This window comes from Apus apus, chromosome 4 (assembly GCF_020740795.1).
Source record: "Apus apus isolate bApuApu2 chromosome 4, bApuApu2.pri.cur, whole genome shotgun sequence".
Lineage (NCBI taxonomy): Eukaryota > Metazoa > Chordata > Aves > Apodiformes > Apodidae > Apus > Apus apus.
In genome coordinates this window covers 32,687,047-32,700,670 of record NC_067285.1, presented here as the reverse complement: position 1 = coordinate 32,700,670, position 13,624 = coordinate 32,687,047, and the positions used below count along the sequence as shown (strand labels likewise).

Here is a 13,624-nt window from a genome sequence, read left to right as displayed (position 1 = left end):
TGTTACTCTTCTTCTTTAATGTATAATATACATTCAGTTGTATTAAGAATAGAATTACATCTGTGTCAAAATAGCAGTTAAAGACCCTAAGCTGAACAGTATTCATCATCCCTATTTTTGCTTTACAGTTTAACTTCTATTAGTCGAGTACATAACCGTACACAGCAGCTGTCACCAGGACACAGGAACCTGTTGTACAGAGTGGTCTGTGGGCACAGAACTTCAGTGTGGTTTTCTGCTTGAAGGAACATGTATCTGAGTATGAAACATGAAGCAATTAGCACATGGAGATATGCATGCAGAATATTGGTCAGCACTGTGGGGCTAAAATGTTCCTGTCAGCAGACTAGGAGGACATTTCTAGTAAATAAGATGAGCACTTCTTAGCATGATCAATATTTATGAATGGGAAGTTGGTTGTCATTACATTACCATACTAATTTCTGAAATCAATATATCCTTGACAAATTAACTCTTCTGTCTTATCATACTTTCCCCCCCCCTCTTATTTAGCTAGTTAACACAATGTTTTACTTTTGAGAGGAAAAACAAAACACCTTCAGTTTGCTAATTTCTATGCATCCTCAGTCTCTGTGATTCAGAATTCCCATTCAGCAGTCCCATTTTTATTTGACCTTTTTGCTTTCAAGAGAGACCAGTGTGCAGCCTGCTTGTTCAGGCAGGGTTTAGTTAACTGCACATTCATGAAATGTGGGCAGCAGAGGTTGCTTCTTTGTAGGTTCTTTGTTGTTGCAGTTCAGAATGCAAAGATCTTAGTGGATCCATTTTAGAACTCCAAGTGCTGACTCAGCTAATCTTAGCAAATCTGTGGTTAGATAGGTTTGCAGCAAGCAATACCCATCTAGCTACAAAACAAAGAAATACACTTCTTCATTTTACTTGAGATATTTTTTTCCTGCAACTTTAAAAAAAAAAGTCAGACTTCTAATGCCTGAAACAGAATTTAATGCCAGTAAGCCCAAGAGTTAGGTCTAAACTCCTGCTCTGCCATTTCTGCTTGAGCTCATTTCTGTGCTGAAGGCTCTCTGAGTCCTTCAGCAAATTGACCAGCTTGTCAAGATGATGCGACAGCTGTCAATGAACTGCATAGACAGCCTTACTGATGGCAGCTTGCAAAGCTTCTGTGGCAGGTGCTGCTCTGTTGGTTTGCAGACAGCATGCAAAAGGGAAGCCTTTAGATGGTAATGGCATTTCTGGGGGGTGTGTGTAATTATTTCTGAAATGAGAGGCAGTGCAGGAAAAATGCACAAATGCTTTGAATGCAAAAATGCTTTAAATGGTAATAGAAGAAGCCTGGGAACAGTAATTGAGAGGTGACAGGCAGGTGGAAAGAGGCCTTTAAAGACAGGTAACTTGTTCTTGATGTATTGGAGCTGGTAGATGGATACTTAATGGAGAGCCAATGTAGGCAAAGTAGTGAATTAAGAAAATGAATTCAATAAAATCAGCTTGAAGTCAACCAAGTACTTCAAAGTGTATGTAAACTTTAAGACTTGGAACCATGCTATTTTGGGTCTCACAGACTTCCAGCACCTTGCAGCGAGTTCTGAATTCATAATATGAGAATTTTTGCACCTTGATGTAATTAATCAAATAAGGCCCAACTTTCCTATTACTGTTTGAGCTTTGGGTGATAAATGGTGACATTTTCATTAATCCTCTTAATCACAGCCTTTATTGCATAGATGTGAAGCAAGGGAGCAAAAGATAAACAAGCCAAAGATTTATCTGACTTTGTGTCTGAGGGACGTACTTCAGCAGCTAGAAATGTCAGCCAGCTAGTGTGGTGAGGCAGGGTGTGCCAGCAGCAGTGGGAACTCCAAAAGCAAATTGTCTTGGTTCAACATGGGCTCCCCATCATGATACACAAAAAGTTAACATTTTTGCTGATAGTGTAAAAGTAGCAGTGGCAGTGACTTTTTTCTTGCATTACTGCAGAAACCAGATTTAGAAGATCCTCAGAATATTAGAAACGGTGATAATGGTGATTCCATCATATGTCCCCAAAAATCTCATACTTTTGGTGGTACTGATTGATAATGAGTCAGTCACCTATACAAGAATAATTCTGCAGGTGCTAAAAAAGGCACACGTTATCAAAATGTTAACATCAGTTTACTAAAGCTTGTGGTTTTGTTTTTTACAACTTAGCTGAGGCAAAAGGCACATAGTGTTGGGCATTTCCCTGTGGTGTGAATTCGTCCTCTGCTGGGGCTCTTTAAAAGAAACTGAAACAAACTCAAGCAACATGCAATAACATAGTTACTTTGAAGGAGATCTCCTTACTCACATTTTAACATCACTAGATGAAACTGCTTTTTAGTGTTAGCCTAATATTCAAGATACTGAGGTCATGACAAATTTCTAAAGCTTTCAAAACATTTCTTCAGAAAAACACAGGCTGGTCCTGCTAGCCACCAGGAACCTCTATGCTAGACTCAGTAGGATAGAATTAAAGTATCTAGACATGTTTTCTTTTAATGAAGGGTCTTCAGTTACAGCACTGCCATCAGCTCTTTTACCCAGGCAGTCCAGTAAAGGGCAGTAGTGGCTATATCCCAGTACTTTTGCAATGGGAAGTTTGCCTTTCTGAGTTTGAGCTTAATGGACATGTACCTATCAGCCTTGTTTTAGGAATCATTTATAGGTATAATTCTAGACTTCCTTGCAGAGAGATTAGTTTCCTTTGACAGTATTAGTAATCCCTGCCTCTCTTACTCAGTTGTTGGATGGATGTATACTGTATGTTAGGATTGTTTCTCATCTGTGTATCCCTTTACAGTGATAAACAGTGAATTCTGTTGCCTTTTTCTAAAAGCCAGTAAACAAGATGGTCTCTGTCCGTTAATTCAGTAGGATCACGATCCTACATTTTTAATTCTGTCCCTGGGCTTAAGGGTGAGCCCACATGATGCCTCAGACAGCATTGCAATCTGCAGTTGGGAAATCTGGATGGTTTTGTTTGTAAGTTTTGGTTGCAAAGCTTATAAATGGTTTTAGTGTTTGCCTTTGTGCTCAATTTTACCTTCCTGGAGCGGAGATCACATTGCAAAAATGAGTCAAGAGTTTCTTATAAAATGTTTTATGAACCTTTAAACTCAATCACGTGAAATACAGGCTTCCACTGACACGGAAACATTTTGTGTTAGTACAACATTTATTCCATTTAAGGTGCAGCAGCTAGGAGACTACCTCCAGCTCCCCTGCAACTGGAATTTGCTGTCCATAGCTGGCTTTCGCAGCAGTTGCAGGAATGTAGCTCCTGACACCATTCACAGAGAGAAGAAAACCTAATAAACCCGAGAACAATTACGTAAATATCATTTTAAGGGATAATGAAATGGTAAAAATGAATGAGAGGATTAATTGTATTTTTACAAGATAGTTGAAATGCAGCCTGGTGTGAATGCATAATAATATACTGTAATGCAGCAATGATGTAGTGTCAAGCATAAGTCTGTACTATGTCACAGATGAGATTTTTACCACTGCAACAGGGTGACGTTTATTACGCTTTAAGGGCAACTTGGTGCGTGAATGTGCTTCGTTGTGAATTATGGATGGGTTTATAGCCACTGCAAATACAATTGCCTCGAGTATTTAATAAAAACCTTCCTATGCATGTTTACAGTTTCAAATGGCAATTTCAAGTTGGGTTTCGCTGTAGGACGGGGAGGTTTCTGAGTCGCGCGAGCACTCACCCCGCTTTCCTGCCTGTCCTGGCGGGGGAGGAAAACCAGCCCGCCGGCAGCAGGAAAGAAAGGGGGTTTGGTCAGTGAAAGGGCTCTGTTAAGCTTCCCAGGCACGGTGCTGGGCCGGGCTCCGCACGCTGCTTTCCCGCCGGGGCAGCGGCTCCTCCACCGCCCTCCCGGCCCGGGCGGGGGCGCGGGCTGATTCCCGTGTCATTCCAGCTGTCGCGGGGCGGGGTGGGCAGCAGGTGTGTGCCGGCAGGCGGGAATGGCGCCGGGCAGCAGGTGTGTGCCGGCAGGTGGGAATGGCGCCCGGCAGCAGGTGTGTGCCGGCAGGCGGGAATGGCGCCGGGCAGCAGGTGTGTACCGGCAGGCGGGAATGGCGCCGGGCAGCAGGTGTGTGCCGGCAGGCGGGAATGCCGCCCGGCGGCAGGTGTGTGCCGGCAGGTGGGAATGGCGCCCGGCGGCAGGTGTGTGCCGGCAGGTGGGAATGGCACCGCCCCCCAGGCCGGGCCGCCGTTTCGTGCCGCCTGCCCCCTCGGGAAGGTTCCGGCGCCGAGCGCGGGAGGGCGGGCGGGTTGCTCGGCGGGAGCGGGGTCTGGGGGTCTCAGTGTCCCTCCACGTGGCCAAACGCGCGTTTCTGAAGAATTCCGCCCATCCTGGCGAGGCTTTTCTGCGTGCTGAGCTGCCGGGCGCGGGGGAGGAAACGGCGCAGGCCGAGGGGGTGCGGGAGCCTTCAGGCTGCTAAAAACCGGTAAGGTTTGTGGTTTTTCTTCTTTATCAAACTGTCTACGTTAAGAGGTGGTGTTTTCCAGTGTTTTCCGTTGTTTTCCTTTTACAAGCAGTAAACTCGGTGGCCTTGTTGCTTCAAGACTTTTTTTTTTTTTAGGAGAAAATTAAAATATTAATTTGGGTGGTAACAATAGAAAGCTGTGTTATAAAAAAGTATCCGTTTTCCTTGGTTGCTAGACTTTCATTTTCAGTTCCTCGAGTGTGTATGTTTAGCTTTTCTTTTTTTTTTAAAAAGGACTGCATTTAAGCAGTAATGAGCTTTTTGAAAGCCCGTGTGTCCAGCACGGCTCACCAGTGGAAGTGAGGGATGTACAGCCCAGTTTAGAGTGGTATTTTGGTCAGTATTGGTACTTTATTACTATCTTCATGCTTAAAGCTGCTTGATGAAGGAGTGGTAACATCATCCTTTTCTAGATGTTTGCTTATTTATTTATTTTCAAGTCAGTAGAAGCAGGGCAAGAATAGACTCTGTAGTAGAAGAGTTTTTATAATAACTCTGAAAGCATCCAGATATATTGTATACTGTGTAACTCTGAAGTGAATGTTGTTGGCAGTTTTTTTGTGTTATTTATGGTAGATAGAAATGTCTGTGTCTGGGCTTTGTGATTGTTTTCTCTCTTGAATGAGGCTTTGTGAATGGTTGTACCTGGCTTTCTGGTAATTGTCTTCTGTATCAGGGTTCTTCTGAGGTACTTCCTTTTTATTCCAGGAAACAGCAGGTGTCAACATTTCAACTGCTGGAAAGCCTGGGCGGGGGGGGGGGGGGGGGGGGGGGAAATGAGTCATCCACTTAATTGTGATGTGTAAACCAAATAATTTTTTGGAAGTATTTTTCTTTTTTTGATGTGAAGATACATTGTGAGTGTTGCATACCATATAGCACTGACTTGGTGTGGCCCTGTCCAAAGGTTGCAGGGAGACAGATGGCTTGGAGGAAGATTTCAAGAATACTGAAAGAGAGATTTAATTCATGACAGAAGTTCTGAATTTTTTTTTTTTTCTTTCTGGGAACAAATATTTGAAGAGAAATCTTTACACATCTCTGATGTGTTTATTTGTGAGAGGTAGGAGGAGCTGGTGGTTCAGGCTCAGACTGCTGTCTTTGGTAAACTTCATCCTCTATTAAATTGGGAGCTGGACCTTGTAATTGCTGTGGAAGGCTTTCAGGGTGCTGGAATTAAGATATTGTCACAAGCTGAACCTTGAAAAGCTGTATGGTGCTTTTTTTCTTCTTGGTTTGTTTGTTGTTTCTGGAGGGTGGGAGGACCCCTGACTATGCTTTTGTGTAGGTATCTGGAAAATTACTTCTATTATAAAGCATTTTTTTCCCAGTTAAAGAGAAGGCTTCTCAGCATTAGCAATAAGAATGCATAAAGTTTCAACTTAATCCTTCCTGTCATGCAGTATGAAAAGATAATATACTGAACTCCATTTTTTGTGATAAATTCATTAATTTGGATTTTCATTGTAGTACTAACCAGTTTGTACCATTAATGTTAGCAAATATGTCTTCTTTAACACTACATCTAATCATGTTTACTAATCATGTATGCTGGTATACATGGCTGAATGTATGAGTGAAACTTTTATGGAGCAGTACTGATTTGACTGAGTTAAATTTCCAGGGAGGGAAAGCAGTGTGTTTCTGGAAAGTCATTAACACCTTTTGGTGCAAACTGTAGCCAATTCCAGTGATAGTATTTGGGTTTTTCACAAGTAATCTTGTCTTATACAGTGTTACATTTTGGTATTCTTTTTTGTAATCGGTAGTGTCATTAAGTTGTTCAGGCCTTGCAGGGAACTACAAAGTTGCTGCACTGATACCAAGGTTGTGGATCTGAGGTAGTCTTTTTGCTCTTAGCCCTGCAAACAAAAGAACAACCCATCACCATGAATTTTTTTTGTCTCAGAACAGATAGCTTTTTAAATAGAAACCGGACATGCTGAATTCTATAGCGAGTTTTAGAGGATAAATGTTTTTACTTTTTTGAATTTGTCACATGCAATTTGCAGGAGTGTCCTGCAGAAAATAAAGTAGGCACTGTTAATGGTGGATGTGTGAAAATTAGTATGGAAGTTTGTATGGCTGATGCAAGCTACTTTATTTCTGGCAATGCAGTGAATTGAATTTGTATTCTTGACGAAGTGAATGCTTGTCCCTGTCTTGTTTCTCTTCCACTCTGGAGAATAAAATATTTATTGCTGAAGAGTTTGTGTATGCTTCTTGGTAGTGTCCATTAAAATTCTGCATGTCAAGCTTTATTTATCTGCAGTTAATCCTCAATGTATTATTTTTGGCTCTCCTATTATTTTATATTAATTTGTGAGTGCTCCGGTACCACACCCATCTTTAATTCTGTAGTTCAGAAAGAACAATTGAAAAAGTAACTGGTCTTTTAATGTAAAAAATAGCTGTTCTGGAAACCTGTACTGCTATATACTTTCTGTATTGCCAGAGCAGGTGGTGGGTATTCATGTTACGTGAAAAAATGAAGTGCTATACTTCCTGTAGGGGCAGAAGTTCTGTGAAGGGCTGATTCTGAGTTAGATTAAGTTATGAAGGTATGTTGTGTGCGCTGACCTTTCATTTTCTTTGGTGATCTCTGGATTTGTTGCTGGGTTCCCCTCATGTCATAGATTTTTTGGTAACTGAGATACAGTGTTTATTACATTCTGAGTGCTTGTTCTCTGTAACTTTCTAGGGGTGAATTCTGTTTTTTGTGTATTGCTAAATGAATTATGCTTAATATTATTAATCTTGTATTTACGAAAATGTAAGTTGGTAGCGTGTCAGACCAATCCAACTGTTGAATCATAACTATGTGCTTAAAGCATAGCTGTTTTTTTTGTAAAAGGATAAATATCTAATTTTTATGGGGGAATGCTTGTATTTTCAGCTCTTCCGTTACTAGACTGTGGTTTTGTTTCTTGTTCAAGAAAATAATTTAATGTTTTATTTGTCAGGTGTCCTACCTCTTCAAGGAATTTAAAGCATTCACATTGAAATGGAAGGTAGAAAAATAATTTCTGGCATTGTAACTAAGTGATTACACTGCTGGAAGTAAGTCTGTTTCCTCTCCTGCTCCACTGATAATACTAAGTGCTAAGTGTGAGCTGTGATCTTTCATTTTGTTAGCATACTGAGTTAGCCTACCTGATTTAAATATTAGCAGGTGCATACATTTTGGAGGAAATGCACTGAATCTCCTGGGATTGATTTCCAACTCAGTTAACTAGTCAGAGGTGAAGAGGTTTGTCAAGGTCTCTTTATTCTGCCAGTGAATTTTGATTATTCCACTTAAGTTTTTTAAGGAATTGGCTTGTTCTGTGCATGACTGCTGTCACCTTTTCTTACACCACGTTTAACTGCTGTTTTACTGGCCATGTTTTGTTGTCAGGCTGAGAAAAAACAAAAAAGGTTGGAAAACAAAAAGTTGGTTATAGGTTACACTATTCTAGTTTTGGATAGTCACTTTCTCTATTTGAAAACTGTACTTTCTTCTGGTTTAATTTAACATACAATATCTCTGTCTACTGCTGAAATAAATTTTTGTCTTCATACTGGCATATTTTTCTGCTTGCACAAAGAGGTAGGAACAAGGCAGTAAAACAGCTGGGTTTAGTCAGTTCTTGGCTTGTCCTATTCTCCTTTTCAGGTATTTTTATATTTCTGTACTTGTGTGTTCCTACCTCTGTTGCTAACATTTCAGCAAATGGTGCTAAGGGAGGGGTTTCATAAAGTAATTCGTTTAGATTTTTCACCTGCTGTTATGTTTGGGCCCATAGAAGGACTTTTTTTCAGATATTAAAGGTCAATTTGTGGTTATTCCAGTAGATTTAAGTCTGGTGCTGGTGTGGATGGTACATTTTTGGGGAGTCAGTGAGACACAGTTTCTACTTGGACTCTTCATTTATCTTGGGTTGCCAAAGTACAAATGTAATACAAATAAAATATATTATCTTTGGTTGTAACCAGGGCTATGAGGTCTAGGGAAAGAATCCTTAACTTTATTCTTCAGCTGTCTTTACTGTGACCCAGAGCAGTGAGAGAAAGCTTAATGGGCTCTGCATCAAGCCTGCCAAAGAGTTACTGTGCAGAATTCTCCCCTACATGTTCATGATTTTGTCTCAGAGTAATGTGTTTATTTTCCATTTTTATTTTGACTGAGGCCCAGTTTATCCAAACAATGTCCTGTAAATGAACTTATATATATGACTGAACCTCTCTCTGAGCACATGGAACTTGAAATAGGCCGGTTGTGGTGGGTTGTTCTAGATCTTTGTTTGTTAAAAAGAAAAACAGAACAATTGGTATTCAGATATCCTTTATTAATTAAACAGCATCTTTAGCATGCCTGACAGATAACATCCCAGGAAACATTTGAAGTTACATAATACTCAGAGGAGTTTCTTCATGTTAACAAGGTAGTTAGTTACAGTTGAACAGGGGCAGTGATCAGTCTCCAGTGTACACGATAGAGCTAATGTTGTTGAATCAGTAGTGATGATAGCATTATTGGAGTGCTATGTAATTTAGTTCTGCAGAAAATGGAAGAGCTGGAGACAGTCAGAATCAAGTGGAAAAGGAAGGAAAAGTGAAGAGGCTGGCAGGTATCTAGTGGCCCACAGTAGTGAAATTCATGGACTGAGGAATCTTTCTGGAATAGTGGAAGGGGAAAAGCTATAAAGAGACAGGAGAAGCAACATAATATATGTTAAAGGTGGTTTTGAGTATGGTTTATTTTTTTATTCCTCCCAAAGTAAAACAAATGAACCAAAAAATTATAGTAGTAGTGTAACTTTTGACCTGAAGTATCCTAAAGCATTTATAAACAATTCAAAAATAACATAAAACTCTGGCAGCAGCTTATAAATAGTTCAGTATCACTATTTGACTTGATCTGGAAAGAAATTAAGTTTTACTGTAGAAAATGGGTTGGAAAGCAAGCAACTTTGTGATGTTGCTTTATTGCCCGCTGGAGGCAAGTTTTCAGTCCACAGGAATATATTTTTTCACTGTAAACAAATATTCTAGTCTGTGTAAGTTTTATAAAGCTCATAAAAATGCACATAGTAATCATAAACGCATATAAAATGCAGCAATGACTAGAAGACATACATATATCAGTGTAGCCTTTTCCTGGAAAAGTATGGAGTCATTTATTGATGACCTTCTTAGTTTTTCCATGGCATTTTTTGTATGAACAGTCATGTTCATCGAAAGACTTTTCAAGGCTTCATGAATAAAGCTAGTGGTAATAGCTAAGAACTTGTAATAAACTTTGAGGTGATAGTTCAGTATACTGCAAAATTAAAAGCAGAGAATATGAAAGTGCTTCTTTTCATTTGCAGTTGGAAAAGAGCAGACTAACAGTTAAAATGAATTTTTGTAGAGTCTGTCTCAAAAGCTGTGTTGACTCCTGTAATGTTATATGTAATTCAGGTGGTATTCATCAGTTCAGTATTCAGTTGCTCTCAGCTCCTACAAATGAAGTAGCTTCTGAACTGTGGTTACTCAGGATGAATCTCTACTCTAATGGATTGCTTTATTATGTTTGTGTCATTGTGTCTCGTCCCCCTTGTCATCCCCTCTGTCTTCTGTACCTGTCCCATCCCACCCAGCCCCATTCTTCTGTTTGTATTCTCTTTGAGGGTTACAAAGATAAAGCTTTTATAAAATGTCAGGCAAAACAAGGTGGTCGTCTTGGTTAAGGCCTTTTTAACTGTCTGTATGACAGTCATCATGTCAGTGACCTGGTAAATTCATATTTGCATTAAAATGTCAGTGTATCTGGTTAGTGTTGCTGAGGGGTATGTATAAGAAAATATTTGTGCTTGATTTTCAGGAGCATCAATACATTTTTGTTCTGATCTTTATTACATGCACTAAAAAAATAAATACATGTAACTTTCTAGTGAAGACTTGATTGGCAAAATGACAGGGTCATCAGTATTATAAACTTTCTAGTAAAGACTGTACTTGAAATTTTGTGGCACAGAAGTCAAATGTTTTGAAATCTGAAACATGTCAGTTTTTATTTTAGAAATATCATTGATTTTCCTTGTCTTTGATTAAGAGTATATTCCAAGTACTTAAACATCAACAGAGCATTCTTCATCCATGCTCCCAGCATGGCCTTAAGAATATGTATAGACTTCTAAGTGGGAGAGGAACTGGGGTACCAGAGAGCTCTTCTCCCTGTGCTAAAAACTGTACAAAGCACAAACTTAGGGCTTACCCTGAATTGTGGTGAAGGACCTTGTTAACTTTAGGATAGGCAAAGCCTAGGAAGATCTTTCCTCAGTGAAAGGCATTCCTTAAGAGGTAGAATTTACTATGAAATATAGAAGTGTTCAGCAAGAAGAGGAAACACATGTTTTCTTGGAATTAGCAATTTGGTAATCCACTGTGATTTATAGTATGAGTTAGCAGTCTGGGTAAATAATGAGAAGAAACAGAGTTTTTATTGGTGGAGCAAGGGGATTCACATCTAAAGAACATGTTGCTTTATTTTGTAATGCTCACATCAGAGGAATTTATTTGGCAGACTGTCTATTCCCAAGAAAATACTCATATATTTGGGAGTTAATGCAGTGAATTTGACTGAAAAAATTATTCTTTAGTTCTCAGTGTAGACAATTGAACAGTAAAGCTATTGTTAACTGAGAATTAAACAGGTGGTGAGGCAGTTCAGTAGTCTACTTAGTATTTTGCTACTCAAAAATCTCAATTTTTCATTAGGCTTTGTATATGTCTTCTCACTTTGAAGGCTGCTGCTTCATTCTCAGACCACTACCAGGTATCCTTGAGTTGTGGTTGCAATGTCTCTCTTCTTAAAGCTTGTATCTTACTCTAGAGGAGAGAGAACATCAGGATACACAGTGTGAGCACACCTGTGTGAGCATAGTCAAGGTAAAAAGCCTTACATCTCAAACAATTTTTGACAACAGTGAAAACTGCTCATATATAATGATTCTTGAGTAGCCTCTGAATACTTTTTCATCTTCATTTCAGTTGTTAAGAGTAGGAACTGCAAAAGGTCATGCACTCATTTTCAGATAAAAGCTTTTGCATGCTCCGTGTAACCTGTAAGTCCGTGAAAGGAATAGGATTATTTTTTACTGATTGCATCTGGAATTCACAAGTATTATTCTTCAGCAGTATCTAGCCTTAGAATTTCATGGCTCACCAGGTTTTAAAGGGAGGAACCCCCTCCCCTCAATAAAGGCAAACCCTCAGTAAAAGTAATAGCAGAAGTTAAAGTGCCTCTAAGAAACTTGTTTGATAACTTTGGGGATATAAGATAAATATGCACTGGCGTTTATTTTATGTGCAGGTGATGGGCACCAAATACCGTCTTTGGTGCCTTCATAATCTAAAAATCAGTCAGCCTTGTGGAATATTTTAAGTACTGTCAATTCTGTGCTCAAGTGTCCAGTTCAAAATTTTCTTCTTTCCTCTGCACCTTAATTAGGGTATTAATTGATGTTGCTAGAAATCATCATGGATGGTTTGTTGACTGCTGTTCATGCATTCAAGGAAGAGTTGTGGAATTGCTTTAGTAGCATCTTAGAAATGTTTGGGAAGAACGATTCCAAATAGATGTATTGCATTCAGTAATTCAAGTTTAATAAATAGGCTTTTTCACATGGTGAAAAAACTTCTTGGAGAGTTCTGCTGGATCTGATTTCAGTCACAGCAGCCTTCAAGAGAGCTTTGACTTTGTCCTGACAAAATTTGCTCTTTGGAAAGGGCATAATTTTTTGCTTAGAAGAATCATTGGCACTTCGTTTTGCACTTTTATTTATTTTTTAAGTTGCACTGTACTTGGGCTTGAAGTCCCTTTTAAGGGAAGTTAGTGACTTGCAGAGAATACACAAGAAATGTGATGTATTTGTATAGTTCATATTGCTTAGGTGAGAGACTGTAGCATAGTAAAGGGTTTTTGCTATTGACTTAAAGGAAAGTAAGGTGATAGGTTATGATTTTTTAATGGGTCATAGACATTTAACATTGATGAAGCAGCTTGTCATCCTTCCTAGCAACGTTACAGCTTTGAAAAAGGTCTTCAGGTTCGCACATGACCTGTCCAATGCTTGGAAAAATTATGCATCCACACCCATTTGACTCTTTCAATTCTATTTATTTGGATTATTGTGTTTTGGGTTTATGTTAAGAAGATCTCTTGAGGAGTGGTGAGGAAAACAAGAAGACTTAGAGCACTGATGGTTGAGACCATGCTAATGATTTAGAGGATTCTGGATTATCTTTTGGATGGAACAGCTATTAGTCTAATTACCTAATGAGATTGACACCAAATGCTTTTACTTACTCATAAGCTTCATGTAAGCAAGTAGTGCTACTTAAATACCAGAAGAAAATTCTACTCATTTTCTAAATGAGGCAAAAGATTTGTAAATGTCGATCAAACTGAAATTCACTGTTGATACAGCACTGCAGTATGAGTTCCAAATACCCAGCAGAAATTTAACACAATCAATATATTTATTCTGAAGTAGCCACATTGTTCTTTATTAAAAGAATATGTAGCACAAATAATACAGACATCTCTTTTTTCACTGTTTGAAAGTGGCTTAACAAATTCCTGATGCTTGTATCCTTAGTTTGGTGATTGTACTTTCAGAATACTATTATTAATTGGGCCATCACCAAGGCATACTTGAGCTGAAGAATCAGGATGGGGGAAGTGTAAGACCAGGGACAGTTGTCATTATATATATAAAAAATATCCATGATCGCTGACTTCAAATAGAAGAGAATTATTGTGGAATAAGAGATCTTTCCCAACTTGAACATGTGTTCTGAGAAAAGATCTACACCTTTTTTGGCCTTCTAATCTTCAGTATGATCTGGTAACATGCACCTAATTTGTCCCCAGATCCTGATCTGCTGCATAGAGCTGTTGGCATAGATTGGTTTAGAGTTCATTCTCATATTTTGAGCAAGGGATTGGTAGTACATGACCTCTGGAAATCTATTCCTACCAAAATACTTATTCAGCGATTCTACAACACAATTTATGTCAGTGACTGGGTTTGTACCAAGATGTTTCAGCCAGTGCAGCTGGGAAACTTGAGGAACCTTATGGCAAAGAGAAAAA

The 13,624-nt window shown here is 39.1% G+C and overlaps 1 protein-coding gene across 8 annotated transcripts in view; it reads left to right on the top strand.

Moving 5' to 3' along the window:
- The window catches only part of CTNNA3 (catenin alpha 3), a 424,834-nt gene that overhangs the window by 267,459 nt on the left and 143,751 nt on the right, over window positions 1-13,624 (top strand). Inside the window, exon 1 of one of the 8 annotated variants that reach the window (XM_051618550.1) lies at window positions 4,451-4,464. The exons of the other annotated variants lie outside the window; for them this stretch is intronic. The gene's annotated coding sequence lies outside the window, so the exon portion shown is untranslated. Of the gene's footprint in view, window positions 1-4,450; window positions 4,465-13,624 lie in introns of those variants that run through there. 8 annotated transcript variants of the gene reach the window in all.